Source organism: Salvelinus fontinalis, chromosome 26, assembly GCF_029448725.1.
Source record: "Salvelinus fontinalis isolate EN_2023a chromosome 26, ASM2944872v1, whole genome shotgun sequence".
Taxonomy (NCBI): domain Eukaryota; kingdom Metazoa; phylum Chordata; class Actinopteri; order Salmoniformes; family Salmonidae; genus Salvelinus; species Salvelinus fontinalis.
In genome coordinates this window covers 47,231,102-47,246,976 of record NC_074690.1, presented here as the reverse complement: position 1 = coordinate 47,246,976, position 15,875 = coordinate 47,231,102, and the positions used below count along the sequence as shown (strand labels likewise).

Here is a 15,875-nt window from a genome sequence, read left to right as displayed (position 1 = left end):
GAGTCTACAACCCACACAAGTGGCTCAGGTAGTGCAGTTCATCCAGGATGGCACATCAATGCGAACTGTGGCAAAAAGGTTTGCTGTGTCTGTCAGCGTAGTGTCCAGAGCATGCAGGCACTACCAGGAGACAGGCCAGTACATCAGGAGACGTGGAGGAGGCCGTAGGAGGGCAACAACCCAGCAGCAGGATTGCTACCTCCAACTTTGTGCAAGGAGGTGCACTGCCAGAGCCCTGCAAAATGACCTCCAGCAGGCCACAAATGTGCATGTGTCTGCTCAAACGGTCAGAAACAGACTCCATGAGGGTGGTATGAGGGCCCGACGTCCACAGGTGGGGGTTGTGCTTACAGCCCAACACCGTGCAGGACGTTTGGCATTTGCCAGAGAACACCAAGATTGGCAAATTCGCCACTGGCGCCCTGTGCTCTTCACAGATGAAAGCAGGTTCACACTGAGCACATGAGCACATGTGACAGACGTGACAGAGTCTGGAGACGCCGTGGAGAACGTTCTGCTGCCTGCAACGTCCTCCAGCATGACCGGTTTGGCGATGGGTCAGTCATGGTGTGGGGTGGCATTTCTTTGTGGGGCCGCACAGCCCTCCATGTGCTCGCCAGAGGTAGCCTAACTGCCATTAGGTACCGAGATGAGATCCTCAGACCCCTTGTGAGACCATATGCTGACACATGCACATTTGTGGCCTGCTGGAGGTCATTTTGCAGGGCTCTGGCAGTGCACCTCCTTGCACAAAGTCGGAGGTAGCGGTCCTGCTGCTGGGTTGTTGCCCTCCTACGGCCTCCTCCACGTCTCCTGATGTACTGGCCTGTCTCCTGGTAGCGCCTGCATGCTCTGGACACTACGCTGACAGACACAGCAAACCTTTTTGCCACAGTTCGCATTGATGTGCCATCCTGGATGAACTGCACTACCTGAGCCACTTGTGTGGGTTGTAGACTCCGTCTCATGCTACCACTAGAGTGAGAGCACCGCCAGCATTCAAAAGTGACCAAAACATCAGCCAGGAAGCATAGGAACTGAGAAGTGGTCTGTGGTCACCACCTGCAGAATCACTCCTGTTTTGGGGGGTGTCTTGCTAATTGCCTATAATTTCCACCTTTTGTCTATTCCATTTGCACAACAGCATGTGACATTTATTGTCAATCAGTGTTGCTTCCTAAGTGGACGGTTTGATTTCACAGAAGTGTGATTGACTTGGAGTTACATTGTGTTGTTTAAGTGTTCCCTTTATTTTTTTGAGCAGTGTAGTATGGCCTTAGTTTCCAGAACTAAATGGCTAGATGCAAGGTGAAACAAACAACAACACGTGGAAGAGTCTATACCATAGTCAAACCTTGTGGTTTAGCACACAGCTGCTGTTCAGGACAGACAGACAGACATATCCTATAAGACAGGCAGTCGGACAGCCGGACTGACCCTATAAGGCAGGCGGACGGACGGACGGACCGACCGACCGGCCAGCCGGCAGAAACACAGAACTACCCAGGAAGTCTGGAACCTCACCAGACACCAGACACAGCCGACAGTAAGAAGTAAGAATACCTTCCTGGTTATCCACACCTGCAGTATTAATAGCTTATAGGGTATGCTGGTATGCCTATCCATCCTAATCCTGTATTAGTTCTGGGTGGAAGCAGCCAACAGTCCAACAGGAGGTGTCAGTAGGTGTTATAGAAGAGAGTCTAGGTGTGCGTCCCAAATGTCACCCTATTCCTATTCCCTATGTAGTGCACTGCTTTTTGGGCTCTGGTCAAAAGTAGTGCACTATAGGGAATAGGGCGCCATCTGGGAGTAGGACAGTCGAGTAGTGTTGTTCTTGGTTCCAGCCACTGTCAGACATACCAGAGTCCTTTGACTGTTTACAGAGGAGGCACAGCCAACAGTCGACAGCGTCCCGGCTAGTGCCATGTGTCTGAGGAGATGAATAGAGGAGACATACTGTGTGCAGACAGCCTTGGCTGAGCGATCCAAGTAGAGTGATTTGTTCAAAGCTTCCGGGGGCTTTATGTGTCTGTGGTATTATCTAGATCAAGCACATCAAGATCCTGTACCAGCACTGCAGAGAAGTCAGTCAACTTGGCTTCAAAGAGGAGATGTAAATGTTTTATTCTGAACTGGGCCTCCATGGCCTGTCTTTACAAATCAAATCATGTATTTGTGTCAAACATTGCAAAAGATGAGGAGAACTAGAAAAGTCACACAATTTTGACGTATGAGAGCAACTTAATGCCCAAACATGCTTAGCTATTGAATAGGATGAGAGGTATTATTTGGAAGATTTCTACATTGTAATTCTGTTTTTGCATAAGCGCTAGAATGATAAGAAAACCATATAGAATGTGGTTGAACAGTGCACATTAGTTTCGAACTAATTTGAACATCCAAAAGGTTTGCCCGCAAGTGACGAAAAGTAGGCTACCTCTGCTATGGTACCTTAGAACAGATGCTTGTGGGTCTTTGACCTTGTGGCTCTCCCTAATCCTCAGTGGTTTAGCATCTACTCACAACCTCACCCCTCTCGCCCCATCACCACGCAATCACTCTTTCCAGGACAGTGAGCCTGTGTCCCTGGTCAAAAGGAGTGCACTACATATGGAATAAATAGGGTGCCATTTTGGACACAGAGTTTGAGACACGGCCAGAGACCCGTAACGACTGTGCCGTGTGGCGTTCCTGCGGGTGTGACTAACAGTTTGTAGTGGTACACACTCAGTACATTCGTCATCGGTCAACAGGGCTTGACGTCAACAGAGGAGAAAGAGAGCTGTTCTGTGGTGAGGGTGGAGGAGACTGGAGTGACAGGAGGAAACAGGGTTTGTAAACCACAGAGAGAGCTGGACACTGAGCAGACTTGGATTCAAATACTATTCGAAATCATTTCAAACACTGTATCTGTGCTTGATTGAGCTGGCCTGGCTTACTGGGCCCAACAGAATAGTTTCAAAACTGTAAAACCCGTCCATCTGGGACTTTAGCTAGGCTAGAGCAAATGGCTAAAGAAGTATTTGAAAGATTGCAAGTAGCATTTGAACCCAGGTCTGATATTGAGACACAGACAGAGGGATGTACTGTAGAAACCTAAAAGTAGGGGCGGAGTATCTGGGAGAGAATTGGTGAAACTCTCAGACAAGACTTAAATAAACAGAGATACAGAGAGGTTAGCAGGCCTACGTGCAGACGGCTCCAACACACAGTAGTCTGTGCCATGGCATAAAGACAGCAAGAGACATACAGGTTGCGTTCCAAATGACTCCCATCATAGGGCTATGATCAAAAGTAGTGCACTATATAGGGAATAGGGTGTAATTTGGGATGTAGTCAAAGGCAGTTTAGACCCTAGTGCCATGAAATACAGAGAGTCAAGTGGAGAGGAAACATACTGAGACAGACTACCATTGGTGCCATAACAGAACATAAAACATTTCAAATCAAAATCAATGTCCATTATTAGGTCATTGTAGTCTTTTAATCCATACACAAATGTAACAAATGTAAGACATTCAGTTGTCAATATGAAGTATTTCGATTTGGATGTTTCGGACAGTACAATTTTCTAATATCTATGAACATTTTAAAATAAACATTTATAAACATGAATATAGATAGTATAATCATATAACTTCCAACATCGATTCTCATTTTTCTACAGATTCTTTGGTTGATAACCTTCGGTGTATAATTCAAGTAGGGTTGAGTTATGAATATATTACTTTATTGTCCAACTTGTATCAGAAATGTGTCTTTTTGCTGTTTTAAGTTATATATGTTAGGTTGAAGTGCTTGCTGCATACTGTGTGTCTCAGGTCTGTGCATCTCATTCTGTAATGTGGAATCCCCTTCCCCTCCTGTCTGTCTAGAGCGTTCACCCTTGGAAATACCCCCATCTTCAGGCCAAGCTCTGTCTCTGTGTCCACCACTGACTGAAGTCACCTCTTCACCACGTCAGGGCTCCTGAGGAAGACAACAACACAGCACTTAAAATTGCAATCTACAATAAAACTAATGGTCAATGGTAATTTAAATTAATGATATACAGTGCCTAAACCAGGTTTTGCTCTAGAATTTTGCCTGTGCTTAACTTTATTAAGTTTATTTTTTATCCTAGACAACCCCCTAGTCCTTGCCGATGACAAGCATACCCATAACATGATGCAACCACCACAATGCTTGAAAATATAAAGAATGGTACTCAATGATGTGTTGTGTTGGATTTTCCCAAAACATAATGCTTTGTATTCAGTACATAGTTAAGTTAATTATAATTAATTAAGTTAATTTCGTAACCACATTCTTGCAGTTTTACTTTAGTGCCTTATTGCAAACAGAATGCATGTTTTGGAATATTCTGGACAGGCTTCCTTCTTTTCACTCTGCCATTTAGGTTAGTATTATGGAGTAACAACAAGGTTTCTCTTATCACAGCCATTAAACTCTGTGAGAAAAAAAATCTTCCTCTCCAGCAACTGAGTTAGGAAGGATGCCTGTAATCTTTGTGGTGACTGGGTGTATTGTTGTACTATCCAAAGTGTAATTAATCACTTCACCATGCTCAAACGGATATTCAATGTCTGCTTCTTTTTTTTTTTACCCATCTACCAATAGGTGCCCTTCTTTGTGAGGGATTGGAAAACCTTCCTGGTCTTTGTGGTTGAATCTGTGTTTGAAATTCACTGCTCGACTAAGGGACAATTGTATGTGTGGGGGTACAGAGATGAGGTAGTCATTCAAAAAATCATGTTAAACACTATTAATGCACACAGAGTTCATGCAACTTATTATGTCACTTGTTAAGCAAACTTTTACTCCCTGAACTTATTTCGGCTTGCCATAAGAAAGGGATTGAATACTTAATGACTCAAGATATTTCAGCCTTTCATTATTTATGAATTAGTAAAAATTATTAAACATAATTTCACTTTGACATTATGGGGTATTGTGTGTAGGCCAGTGACAAAAAATATCAATTTAATCAATTTTAAATTCAGGCTGTAACACTAAAATGTGGAAAAAGTCAAGGGGTGTTAAAACTTCTTATGGCTGCGATCCCGTTAACGGGATCTATATGACAACAGCCAGTGAAAGTGCAGGACGCCAAATTCAAACAGAAATCAGAAATCTCATAATTAAAATTCCTCAAACATACAAGTATCTTATACAATTTTAAAGGTAATCTTGTTGTTAATCCCACCACAGTGTCCGATTTCAAAAAGGCTTTGCAGCGAAAGCACCACAAATGATTATGTTAGGTCACCGCCAAGTCACAGAAAAACACAGCCATTTTTCCAGCCAAAGACAGGAGTCACAAAAGGCAGAAATAGAGATAAAATTAATCACTAACCTTTGATGATCTTCATCAGATAACACTCATAGGACTTCATGTTACACAATACATGTATGTTTTGTTCAGTAAAGTTCATATTTATATCCAAAAATCTCAGTATACATTGGCGCTTTATGTTCAGTAGTTCCAAAAACATCTGGTGATTTTGCAGAGAGCCACATCAATTTCCAGAAATACTCATAATAAACGTTGATCAAAGATACAAGTGTTATACATGGAATTTTAGATCCACTTCTCCTTAATGCAACCGCTGTGTCAGATTTCAAAAAAGCTTTACGGAAAAAGCAAACCATGCAATAATCTGAGTACGGCGCTCAGAGCCCAATCAAGACAAAAAGATATCCGCCATATTGTGCAGTCAACAGAAGTCAGAAATAACATTACAAACATTCACTTACCTTTGATGATCTTCATCAAAATGCACTCCCAGGAATCCCAGTTCCACAATAAATCTTTGTTTTGTTCGATAATGTCCATCATTTATGTCCAAATAGCTACTTTTGTTAGACTCATCATTATCATATTTCCCAGCATGCTTTACTGCAAGTCTATTTTGGGGGATTGTTTTTCATATCTGTGTTTTTGCACTTACAGTACATTGATTAATTAATCAAAAACTACACAAAGATAAATAAACATTAATTTTTCTAAACAAATCAAATTAGTCAATTAGATTTTTTTGGACCCGTTAGTGAAATGGTTGTTCCAGTTTAAGTGGTCTGACAGTCCTTCTAAGTGCAGGCTGCTTGTGATTAAAATTCCAACTGTTGGATATTCTAACTCTGGTTAGATTCCAATAGGACCACTTTGCAAGCCAGCATAATGTGACTAGCAGGCTTGATGTGGCATGTAAACCAGGAGATTCCTAACACTGTTAACACTAGGGTTAAGCTAGGCTATCAAAGTAAGGCCTTATGATACACAGTTGAAGTCGGAAGTTTACATACACTTAGGTTGGAGTCAATAAAATTAGCTTCTCAACCACTCCACAACCACTCCACAGACATCTACTTTGTGCATGACACAAGTCATTTTTCCAACAATTGTTTACTTACTGACAATTGTTTACACTGTATCACAATTCCAGTGGGTCAGAAGTTTACATACACTAAGTTGACTGTGCCTTTAAACAGCTGGGAAAATTCCAGAAAATTATGTCATGGCTTTAGAAGCTTCTGACAGTCTAATAGACATTATTTCAGTCAATTGGAGGTGTACCTGTGGATGTATTTCAAGGCCTACCTTCCAATTCAGTGCCTCTTTGCCTGACATCATGGGAAAATCAAAAGAAATCAGCCAAGACATCAAAAAAATAATAATTGTAGACCACAAGTCTGGTTCATCATTGGGAGCAATTTCCAAAAGCCTGAAGGTTCTACGTTCATCTATACAAACAATAGTATGCAAGTGACTCTATGTAAACTGAGTCAAAGAGTCAAACTTGACACAGAGTCAAACTTTATTTGACTCTATGTAAACTGGAAACCACATATCCTGAGGCTGCATTCATTGTAGCTGGGGATTTTAACCTGTCTAGGATCAGCGTGGCGCTAGCGGCACCCCCCCCCCCCCCCCACTGAAAAACCAGTGCCGCGAAATTCAAAAAAAATATTTTTTTAAAATATTTAACTTTCACACATTAAAGTCCAATACAGCTAATGAAAGACACAGATCTTATGAATCCAGTCAACATTTCCGATTTTTAAAATGTTTTACAGGGAAGACACAATATGTAAAGATGTACATCTATTACCTAAAAACACATTAGCATAATCCACCATCTTTTATTTGTCCACCAACACCAGTAGCCATCACCAATTCGGCTAAACTAAGATATTTATAGCCCCTAACCAACAAAAAAACTCATTAGATGACAGTCTGATAACATATTTATGGTATGGGATAGGTTTTGTTAGAAAAAAGTGCATATTTCAGGTATATGGCATAGTTTACAATTGCACCCACCATCACAAATGGACTAGAATAATTACAATGAGCAACGTGTTTACCTAACTACTAATCATCAAACATTTCGTAAAAATACACAGCATACACGAATCGAAAGACACAGATCCTGTGAATACAGACAATATTTCAGATTTTCTAAGTGTCTTACAGCGAAAACACAATAAATCGTTATATTAGCTTAGCACATAGCAATTAGCAGCCCAGCATTGATTCTAGCCAAAGTGAGCGATAAAAGTCAACATCGCCAAAAGATATTAATTTTTTCACTAACCTTCTCAGAATTCTTCCGATGACACTCCTGTAACATCACATTACAACATGCATATACAGTTTGATCGAAAATGTTTATATTTAGCCACCAAAATCATGGTTAGACAATGTGAAATGTAGACAAGCTGGTAAAGAAAACGTCCTTGCGCCACTTAGACAGTGATCTACTCTTATACATAAATACTCATAAACGTGACTAAAAAATATAGGGTGGACAGGGATTGATAGACAATTTAATTCTTAATACAATTGCGTTATTACATTTTTTAATTTATCCTTACTTTTCAATACAGTTTGCGCCAAGCGAAGCTACGTCAAAAAACATGGCGTCCTAAGCCACTAAAATGTTTCGACAGAAACACGATTTATCATAATAAAAATGTCCTACCTTGAGCTGTTCTTCCATCAGTATCTTGGGCAAAGGATCCTTTCTTGGGAGCAATCGTCTTTTGGTGGAAAGCTGTCCTCTTGCCATGTGGAAATGTCAACTACGTTCGGGATGAACTGAAAAGCGTTTCCAACTTTTCACATCGTTGCAAAAATAAATGTCCCAAAATCGCACTAAACGGATATAAATTGCTATAAAACGCTTTAAATTAACTACTTTGTGATGTTTGTAACTCCTATAACGAGTGAAAAGATGACCGGAGAAATATAACAGGCTAAACTAAGGCTTGGAACAGGAGAGGGTCGGTGTCTTCCACGCGCGTTACGCAGCAAGAAAAGACTTGCTAGCTAAAGGTTTTTTTCATTTGTAGGGCCTGTGAACGAGCAATCGAGCCCGTTGGAATCGTCATCACGTAAAGGCATCCAGGGGAAGACGTAAGAAGTGTCCGTATAGTCATAGCAACGACAGTGCCCGTTTAAATGACTTCAGAAAAGTGGCCAACGTTTCTCAAATCTGACTCCATGTCAGGGAAATTGCTGTAGAATGGGCTCTGTTCCACTTAGAGACAAAATTTCAACTCCTATAGAAACTATAGACTATTTTCTATCCAATAATAATAATAATATGCATATTGTACGATCAAGGATTTTGTGGGAAGCCGTTTAAAAAATTAGCCACATTAGCATAAATAGTCTAAACAGCGCCCCCATCCCCAACAGGTTAACGAGGCTAATCTGAAAATAAGACTCCCTAAATTCTATCAGCATATCGATTGCAGGGCTGGTAAAACCCTGGACCATTGTTATTCTAACTTCCGCGACGCATATAAGGCCCTTCACCGCCCTCCTTTCGGAAAAGCTGACGACGACTCCATTTTGTTGCTTCCAGCCTACAGACAGAAACTAAAACAAGAAGCTCCCGCACTCAGGTCTGTTCAACGCTGGTCCGACCAATCTGATTCCACGCTTCAAGACTGCTTCGATCACGTGGATTGGGATATGTTCCGCATTGCGTCCAACAACAACATTGACGAATACGCTGATTCGATGAGCGAGTTCATTAGAAAGTGCATCGGCGATGCCGTACCCACAGCAACTATTAAAACATTCCCAAACCAGAAACCGTGGATTGATGGCAGCATTCACGCGAAACTGAAAGCGCAAACCACTGCTTTTAACAAGGGCAAGGTGACCGGAAACATGACCGAATACAAACAGTGTAGCTATTCCCTCCGCAAGGCAATCAAACAAGCTACGCGTCTGTATAAAGACAAAGTAGGGTTGCAATTCAACGGCTCAGACACAAGAGGTATGTGGCAGGGTCTACAGTCAATCAAGGATTATAAAAAGAAAACCAGCCCCGTCGCGGACCAGGATATCTTGCTCCCAGACAGACTAAATAACTTCTTTGCTCGCTTTGAGGACAATGCAGTACCACTGACACGGCCCGCTACCAAAACCTGCGGACTCTCCTTCACTGCAGCCGACGTGAGTAAAACATTTAAACGTGTTAACCCTCGCAAGGCTGCAGGCCCAGACAGCATCCCCAGCCGCGTCCTCAGAGCATGCGCAGACCAGCTGGCTGGTGTGTTTACGGACATATTCAATCAACCCTTATCCCAGTCTGCTATTCCCACATGCTTCAAGAGGGCCACCATTGTTCTTGTTCCCGACTACCGCTCCGTAGCACTCACTTCCGTCATCATGAAGTGCTTTGAGAGACTAGTCAAGGACCATATCACCTCCACCCTACCTGACACCCTAGACCCACTCCAATTTGCTTACCGCCCCAATAGGTCCACAGATGACGCAATCGCAACCACACTGCACACTGCCCTAACCCATCTGGACAAGGGGAATACCTATGTGAGAATGCTGTTCATCGACTACAGCTCAGCATTTAACACCATAGTACCCTCCAAAATCGTCATCAAGCTCGAGACCCTGGGTCTCGACCCCGCCCTGTGCAACTGGGTACTGAAATTCATGACGGGCCGCCCCCAGGTGGTGAGGGTAGGTAACAACATCTCCACCCTGCTGATCCTCAACACTGGGGCCCCACAAGGGTGCGTTCTGAGCCCTCTCCTGTACTCCCTGTTCACCCATGACTGCGTGGCCATCCAACTCAATCATCAAGTTGGCGGACGACACTCCAGTGGTAGGCTTGATTACCAACAATGACGAGACGGCCTACAGGGAGGAGGTGAGGGCCCTCGGAGTGTGGTGTCAGGAAAATAACCTCACACTCAACGTCAACAAAACAAAGGAGATGATCGTGGACTTCAGGAAACAGCAGAGGGAGCACCCCCCTATCCACATCGACGGGACAGTAGTGGATAGGGTAGTAAGTTTTAAGTTGCTCGGCGTACACATCACGGACAAACTGAATTGGTCCACCCACACAGACAGCGTTGTGAAGAAGGCGCAGCAGCGCCTCTTCAACCTCAGGAGGCTGAAGAAATTTGGCTTGTCACCAAAAGTACTCACAAACTTCTACAGATGCACAATCGAGAGCATCCTGTCGGGCTGTATCACCGCCTGGTACAGCAACTGCTCCGCCCACAACCATAAGGCTCTCCAGAGGGTAGTGAGGTCTGCACAATGCATCACTGGGGGCAAACTACCTGCCCTCCAGGACACCTACACCACCCGATGTCACAGGAAGGCCATAAAGATCATCAAGGACAACAACCACCCGAGCCACTGCCTGTTCACCCCGCTAGGTTAGTACAGGTGCATCAAAGCAGGGACTGAGAGACTGAAAAACAGCTTCTATCTCAAGGCCATCAGACTGTTAAACAACCACCACTAACATTGAGTGGCTGCTACCAACATACTGACCCAAATCCAGCTCACTTTAATAATGGAAATTGATGGAAATGGATCAAAAATGTATCACTAGCCACTTTAAACAATGCCACTTAATATAATGTATATGTATATACTGTACTCTATATCATCTACTGCATCTTTCCATCTTTATGTAATACATGTATCACTAGCCACTTTAAACTATGCCACTTTTATGTTTACATACCCTACATTACTCATCTCATATGTATATACTGTACTCGATACCATCTACTGCATCTCGCCTATGCCGTTCTGTACCATCACTCATTCATATATCTTTATGTATATATTCTTTATCCCTTTATGTATAAGGTAGTAGTTGTGGAATTGTTAGGTTAGATTACTCGTTGGTTATTACTGCATTGTCGGAACTAGAAGCACAAGCATTTCGCTACACAAGCATTAACATCTGCTAACCATGTGTATGTGACAAATAAAATTTGATTTGAAGTATAAACACCATGGGACCACACAGCCGTCATACCGCTCAGGAAGGAGACGCGTTCTGTCTCCTAGAGAAGAACATACTTCGGAGCGAAAAGTGCAAATCAATCCCAGAACAACAGCAAAGGACCTTGTGAAGATGTTGGAGGAAACAGGTACAAAAGTTTCTATATCCACAGCAAAACGAGTCCTATATCGATATAACCTGAAAGGCCGCTCAGCAAGGAAGAAGCCACTGCTCCAAAACCCCCATTAAAAAAGCCAGACTATGGTTTGCAACTGCACATGGGGACAAAGATTGTACTTTTGGGAGAAATGTCCTCTGGTCTGTTGAAACAAAAATAGAACTGTTTGGCTATAATGACTATCGGAGTTAGGAGTTAATTTTAGATCAACACTAGTGTTGAATATAAATAACATTGTGAGTGTTACTTACCCCATAGTGTTATATTTCAGTAACACTGGCAAGTGTACTGCAGTGTTCATTTTTTACATTGCAGAGTGTTATGTTAACACTCAACATTAACACTATAATCAGAATACTTTTTACACTGTAGACTAGCACCATATGTAGCCTGAGATGGTGTTAAAATTCACTCTTTACTGTAAGTGTTAGTTTAACACTGCAAACTGTATTGCGTAGAAAATAACCATAGTTGTGTACTTACAAGCGATTTACATGAAACCATTTCTACAAAAAAATCTATCTACTTCTCCATTATTTCAAAGCCTATTTTCAAAGCTTTAACCAGAAGTCACAGGCCTTTTCTCCCTGGAAGCTGTTCTTTATATCCCCACAGTCTTTGACTCTCGCCATGTTGAACAATGTCTAGAACTGCTCATGTTTATGTGACCATCTCAAATATAACAAGCTAGTGTTTGGTTTGCCTCCTTCTGCTCTGACATCTGTCCAAAGGCTTTATGATTAAAACCAGATTGTGCTTGCCCAACTCACAGACGCAAGGCACGTGCCAGAATTTTTTTTGATTGCAGTTACACATATTCTGCACAAGAGGGAAGTACAGTATCTTCACAAAAGGGCACTTTCACTCACTCTCTCTTTCTTTCTCATTCTTTTCTTTTTAGTCCAGTTGATAAGCTAGAAAATTGTTCAATTTGGTATAGAAGCGTGAAAACTGACACATAACTTTTCGTGCTGAAAAAAAACTCATATATTGCCATTTTAGCCAAGCCTCAGGTTGGCCTGTAGCACCCTTTGTGAGTATGCATTTACCTGTATTGACATTTTGGGTCTACATGGCCCCAACAATAGCTTTAAATGTTTGCATTGGTTTGGGGAATACATTCAATCAACCAACAGCACATGGCCTTTGTTTTTTCCTTCATGATCGCAACAATTATGAAAAACTATCAGAAAACTCAGTATAATGTTGATATTTTCACTTTTAAAGTGGTGTATTAAATACAAAGTTTCATACGGCTTACAATCATATATTATTTAAATACTATGTCACTTTTAAGAAATGTGACATGAAATCTGGTGTCCAGCAGGGAGAGAGATAACCCATTTTAACAAAATCCCTTTATGTTAAGATCACAAAACCTTTACAAAAAGCCAGGATATGTTCAAATAAATATATCCAGCTTTAGTGTCATTACAGATTTAACTTATTACACTCTAGGATAACAGTTTTACAAAATGGCCAACCAGCTCCATGGGTGTAAAAGTGTAAAAAGTGACTTTGTATTTAATACACAACTTTGAAAGTGAATGTAACGATGTGCACTGAGAGTCAGGAAGCAAATTCAGGGAGTGAGTTTTTTTATAAATAAATTAAACAAACATGTAACACAAACAACGCACAGACATGACCCAAGAACAGACACAATGACGCCTTGGGAAGGGACCAAAGGGAGTGACATATGTAGGGTAGGTATATGGAGTCCAGGTGAGTGTCATTATGCGCTGATTCATGTAATGATGGGGACAGGTGTGCGCCATAACGAGCAGCCTGGTAATCTAGAGGCCGGAGAGGGAGCACACGTGACAGTGAAAATATAAAAATATTACTACAATTTTTTATGGTTTTTCATCAGTTGCGACCATAAGTAAAAATTCAATAAAAAAGCCTTATGGTGTTGGTTTATGGAATGTGTTCCCCAAACCAATACAACACTTTCAAGCTATTTAGGGGCCATGTAAACCAAACACAGGGGAAGCGTTGACCCAAAACATCAATAAAGTTAGGGTACTAGGGGGTAACTAAAAAATGACCCGCCTTCGCTCTACCCCTAAAATAAAGCCGCTTAAATTGAATTTTAAACCACAAAACTATTTCGCATGAAGAAACAACCTGTCATTCATCACAAACTTTGTGAATATCTGGGCTTTCTTTACTAAAGTAGAGGTTTACAATTATTATTATTATTGCTAAAGGTACTGCATAGGTGTAAACATAGGTGTAAACATGTTTTAGCAAGAGATAGCACTAGCCTAAGAAGTAGCAGAAATGTGCAGAAAGTAGTTTTGAATGCATTTTATTGAAGGGAAACAATAGCAGTCTTGAACTTTTTTGGCAACATAGTGATATATTCTTATATACTGTACAATGAGAAATTCAACTACAAAATAAAAGTATTCTCCCATTTTTTTAACCATTGCCCCTACGCAAGGTGTATAAATAACAACAATAAATATAATAAAATAAGGTAATAGATGCAAAACAAAAACGCAAAGAACATAAATCAGTCAACTCTAATTAGCACATGTAGGACAGTATGCAAGTGTGTGTTCATGGATTTTGCATATGTATTTCTCACATGTGCAGCACATAGTATTTGTTTTACAGTCATTCTTTGGGGGCAGAATTGGCAACTCCTCCTCTAGCCTGCCCCAGCTGCAGCCTCAGGTGGATCAGGAGAGGATTCAGTCCCCTGAACAGCTTTCACAAGCGCTGCAGAGGCTGGTGTGCGGGGGAGGCGCTCCCTTCTTTGAATGTGTAGGGTTATAGGTGCCTTTCCCAGCTGCTCCAGGGACACCCTCCTCTTGTTCCGCTTATCAGGCATCCAGGTAGGGTTGATCTTGTTCCATATCACGAAGGCATTGTATGAGGACACATCAATGATGTTATGGAAGATAACCAGGGGCCAGCAGGCAGTCATCCTCCTGATGCTGTAAATTCCAATCCTTGTCCAGGTTGTCCACTCCTCCTTTGTTGTGGTTGTAGTCCAGGATGATGGCTGGCTTCCTGCCCTCACGATCATTGATCTTAGCCGTTTTGTGCAGTGTGCTCAGGAGGACCACATTCTTGTTCCTCTTTGGGAGGAAAGAAACTAGAGTGGTGGTGGGGGTGAAGGCAAACTTTGATGAGAAGGCATCTCTCCCCCTTGTTGCGAGGAGTGCAGGGGGAGCTCAGGCTTGTTCTTTCTAACTCTGCCAACCTTGTGATCTTCCGCTTCAGGAGCTGCTGGCTAAGATCATAAGAGGTGAAGAAATTGTCACATGTGACATTGTGCCCCCTCAGTCCATCTGTCACATCAAGCACAACCCGCATCCCCTGGTTCTTCTCTGGGCCTCCACTGAACGGCATCCCTGTGTAGACTTGCATCTTCCAAGCATAGCTGGATTGTGCATCACAGGCCACCCATATCTTGATGCCATACTTTGCTGGCTTGCTGGGCATATACTGCTGGAAAGGACAGCGACCTTTTGACAAAAGAGATTACTATCAGTAATTAGTATCAGTGTCACAGAAAACAATCACATAAATCAATGATATTACAGCAATACATAATAAAATGAACAGTGAAAATCACTTACATTACAGATATGAAATTAAAAATGTAACTCTGAATGGAACCAGTTGCTGTTCCTGTTTCTTCAGGCCCAGGGTTGTAGAGGTATGGCAGACACTCCACCCACTTCTCCCAGACCTCTTATGGCTGCCAGTTTGTCATTCACACGTCTTGCAGGTCTTGACTCACAGTTATCAAATCGTAGCATTCTTGAGAAAGTGTGAAAGACTTTCAGTGGCATCGTGGCACAGAAAATCGCCCCCTCCACTATCTGCATCCCAGAGACTACATGTAGCCTCGCCTAGGGACATATACACACTCGCTAAGATTAGCTAAGATTAGCAGCCCAAGGTCAATCTCATCCATCCTTTTCCAGTTATCTCCATGTTTACGGAAACCCTCCAAATGTGTCATCTCCAGGATGACTTTTTCAATGGCTGGTGTGATGCACATGTAGAATTTTGAGGCAATGTCCTGGGCATGGGCAACTGCATGTCTTGTGGTCCCTGGAGTCACCCTTATGACATTTGTGCTGCCATCCTGCCCTGGTTGTCATATGGTGACAAGGACCATGTTATTTAGCTGTTCTTTGACAAAAATGTTTCTCTTTCAGCTTGGGGGGATTTCTTCTTCATCTGAAGATGATGCATCATGCTCTGGGTTGTATTCTTCCCCATTTTCTTCTTCAGATACCTCCTCCTCTTCCAAATCATTGCTCTCTTGTTCCTCCTGGACATCTGAAAAAATCTGATCTACGACCTGTTGGGCACTGAAACGTGCACTCATGGCTTCAGCAAAGAGAGAACTGGGAGGACTGTCATCTGCAGCACCTTCA

General features: G+C 42.2%; 1 protein-coding gene across 1 annotated transcript in view; it reads right to left on the bottom strand.

Moving 5' to 3' along the window:
• Positions 1–3,205: 3,205 nt before the first annotated feature.
• The window catches only part of LOC129824480 (uncharacterized), a 29,115-nt gene continuing 16,445 nt past the window's right edge, over positions 3,206–15,875 (bottom strand). Inside the window, exon 3 of the mRNA XM_055884184.1 lies at positions 3,206–3,972. The gene's annotated coding sequence lies outside the window, so the exon portion shown is untranslated. The remainder of the gene's footprint in view (positions 3,973–15,875) is intronic.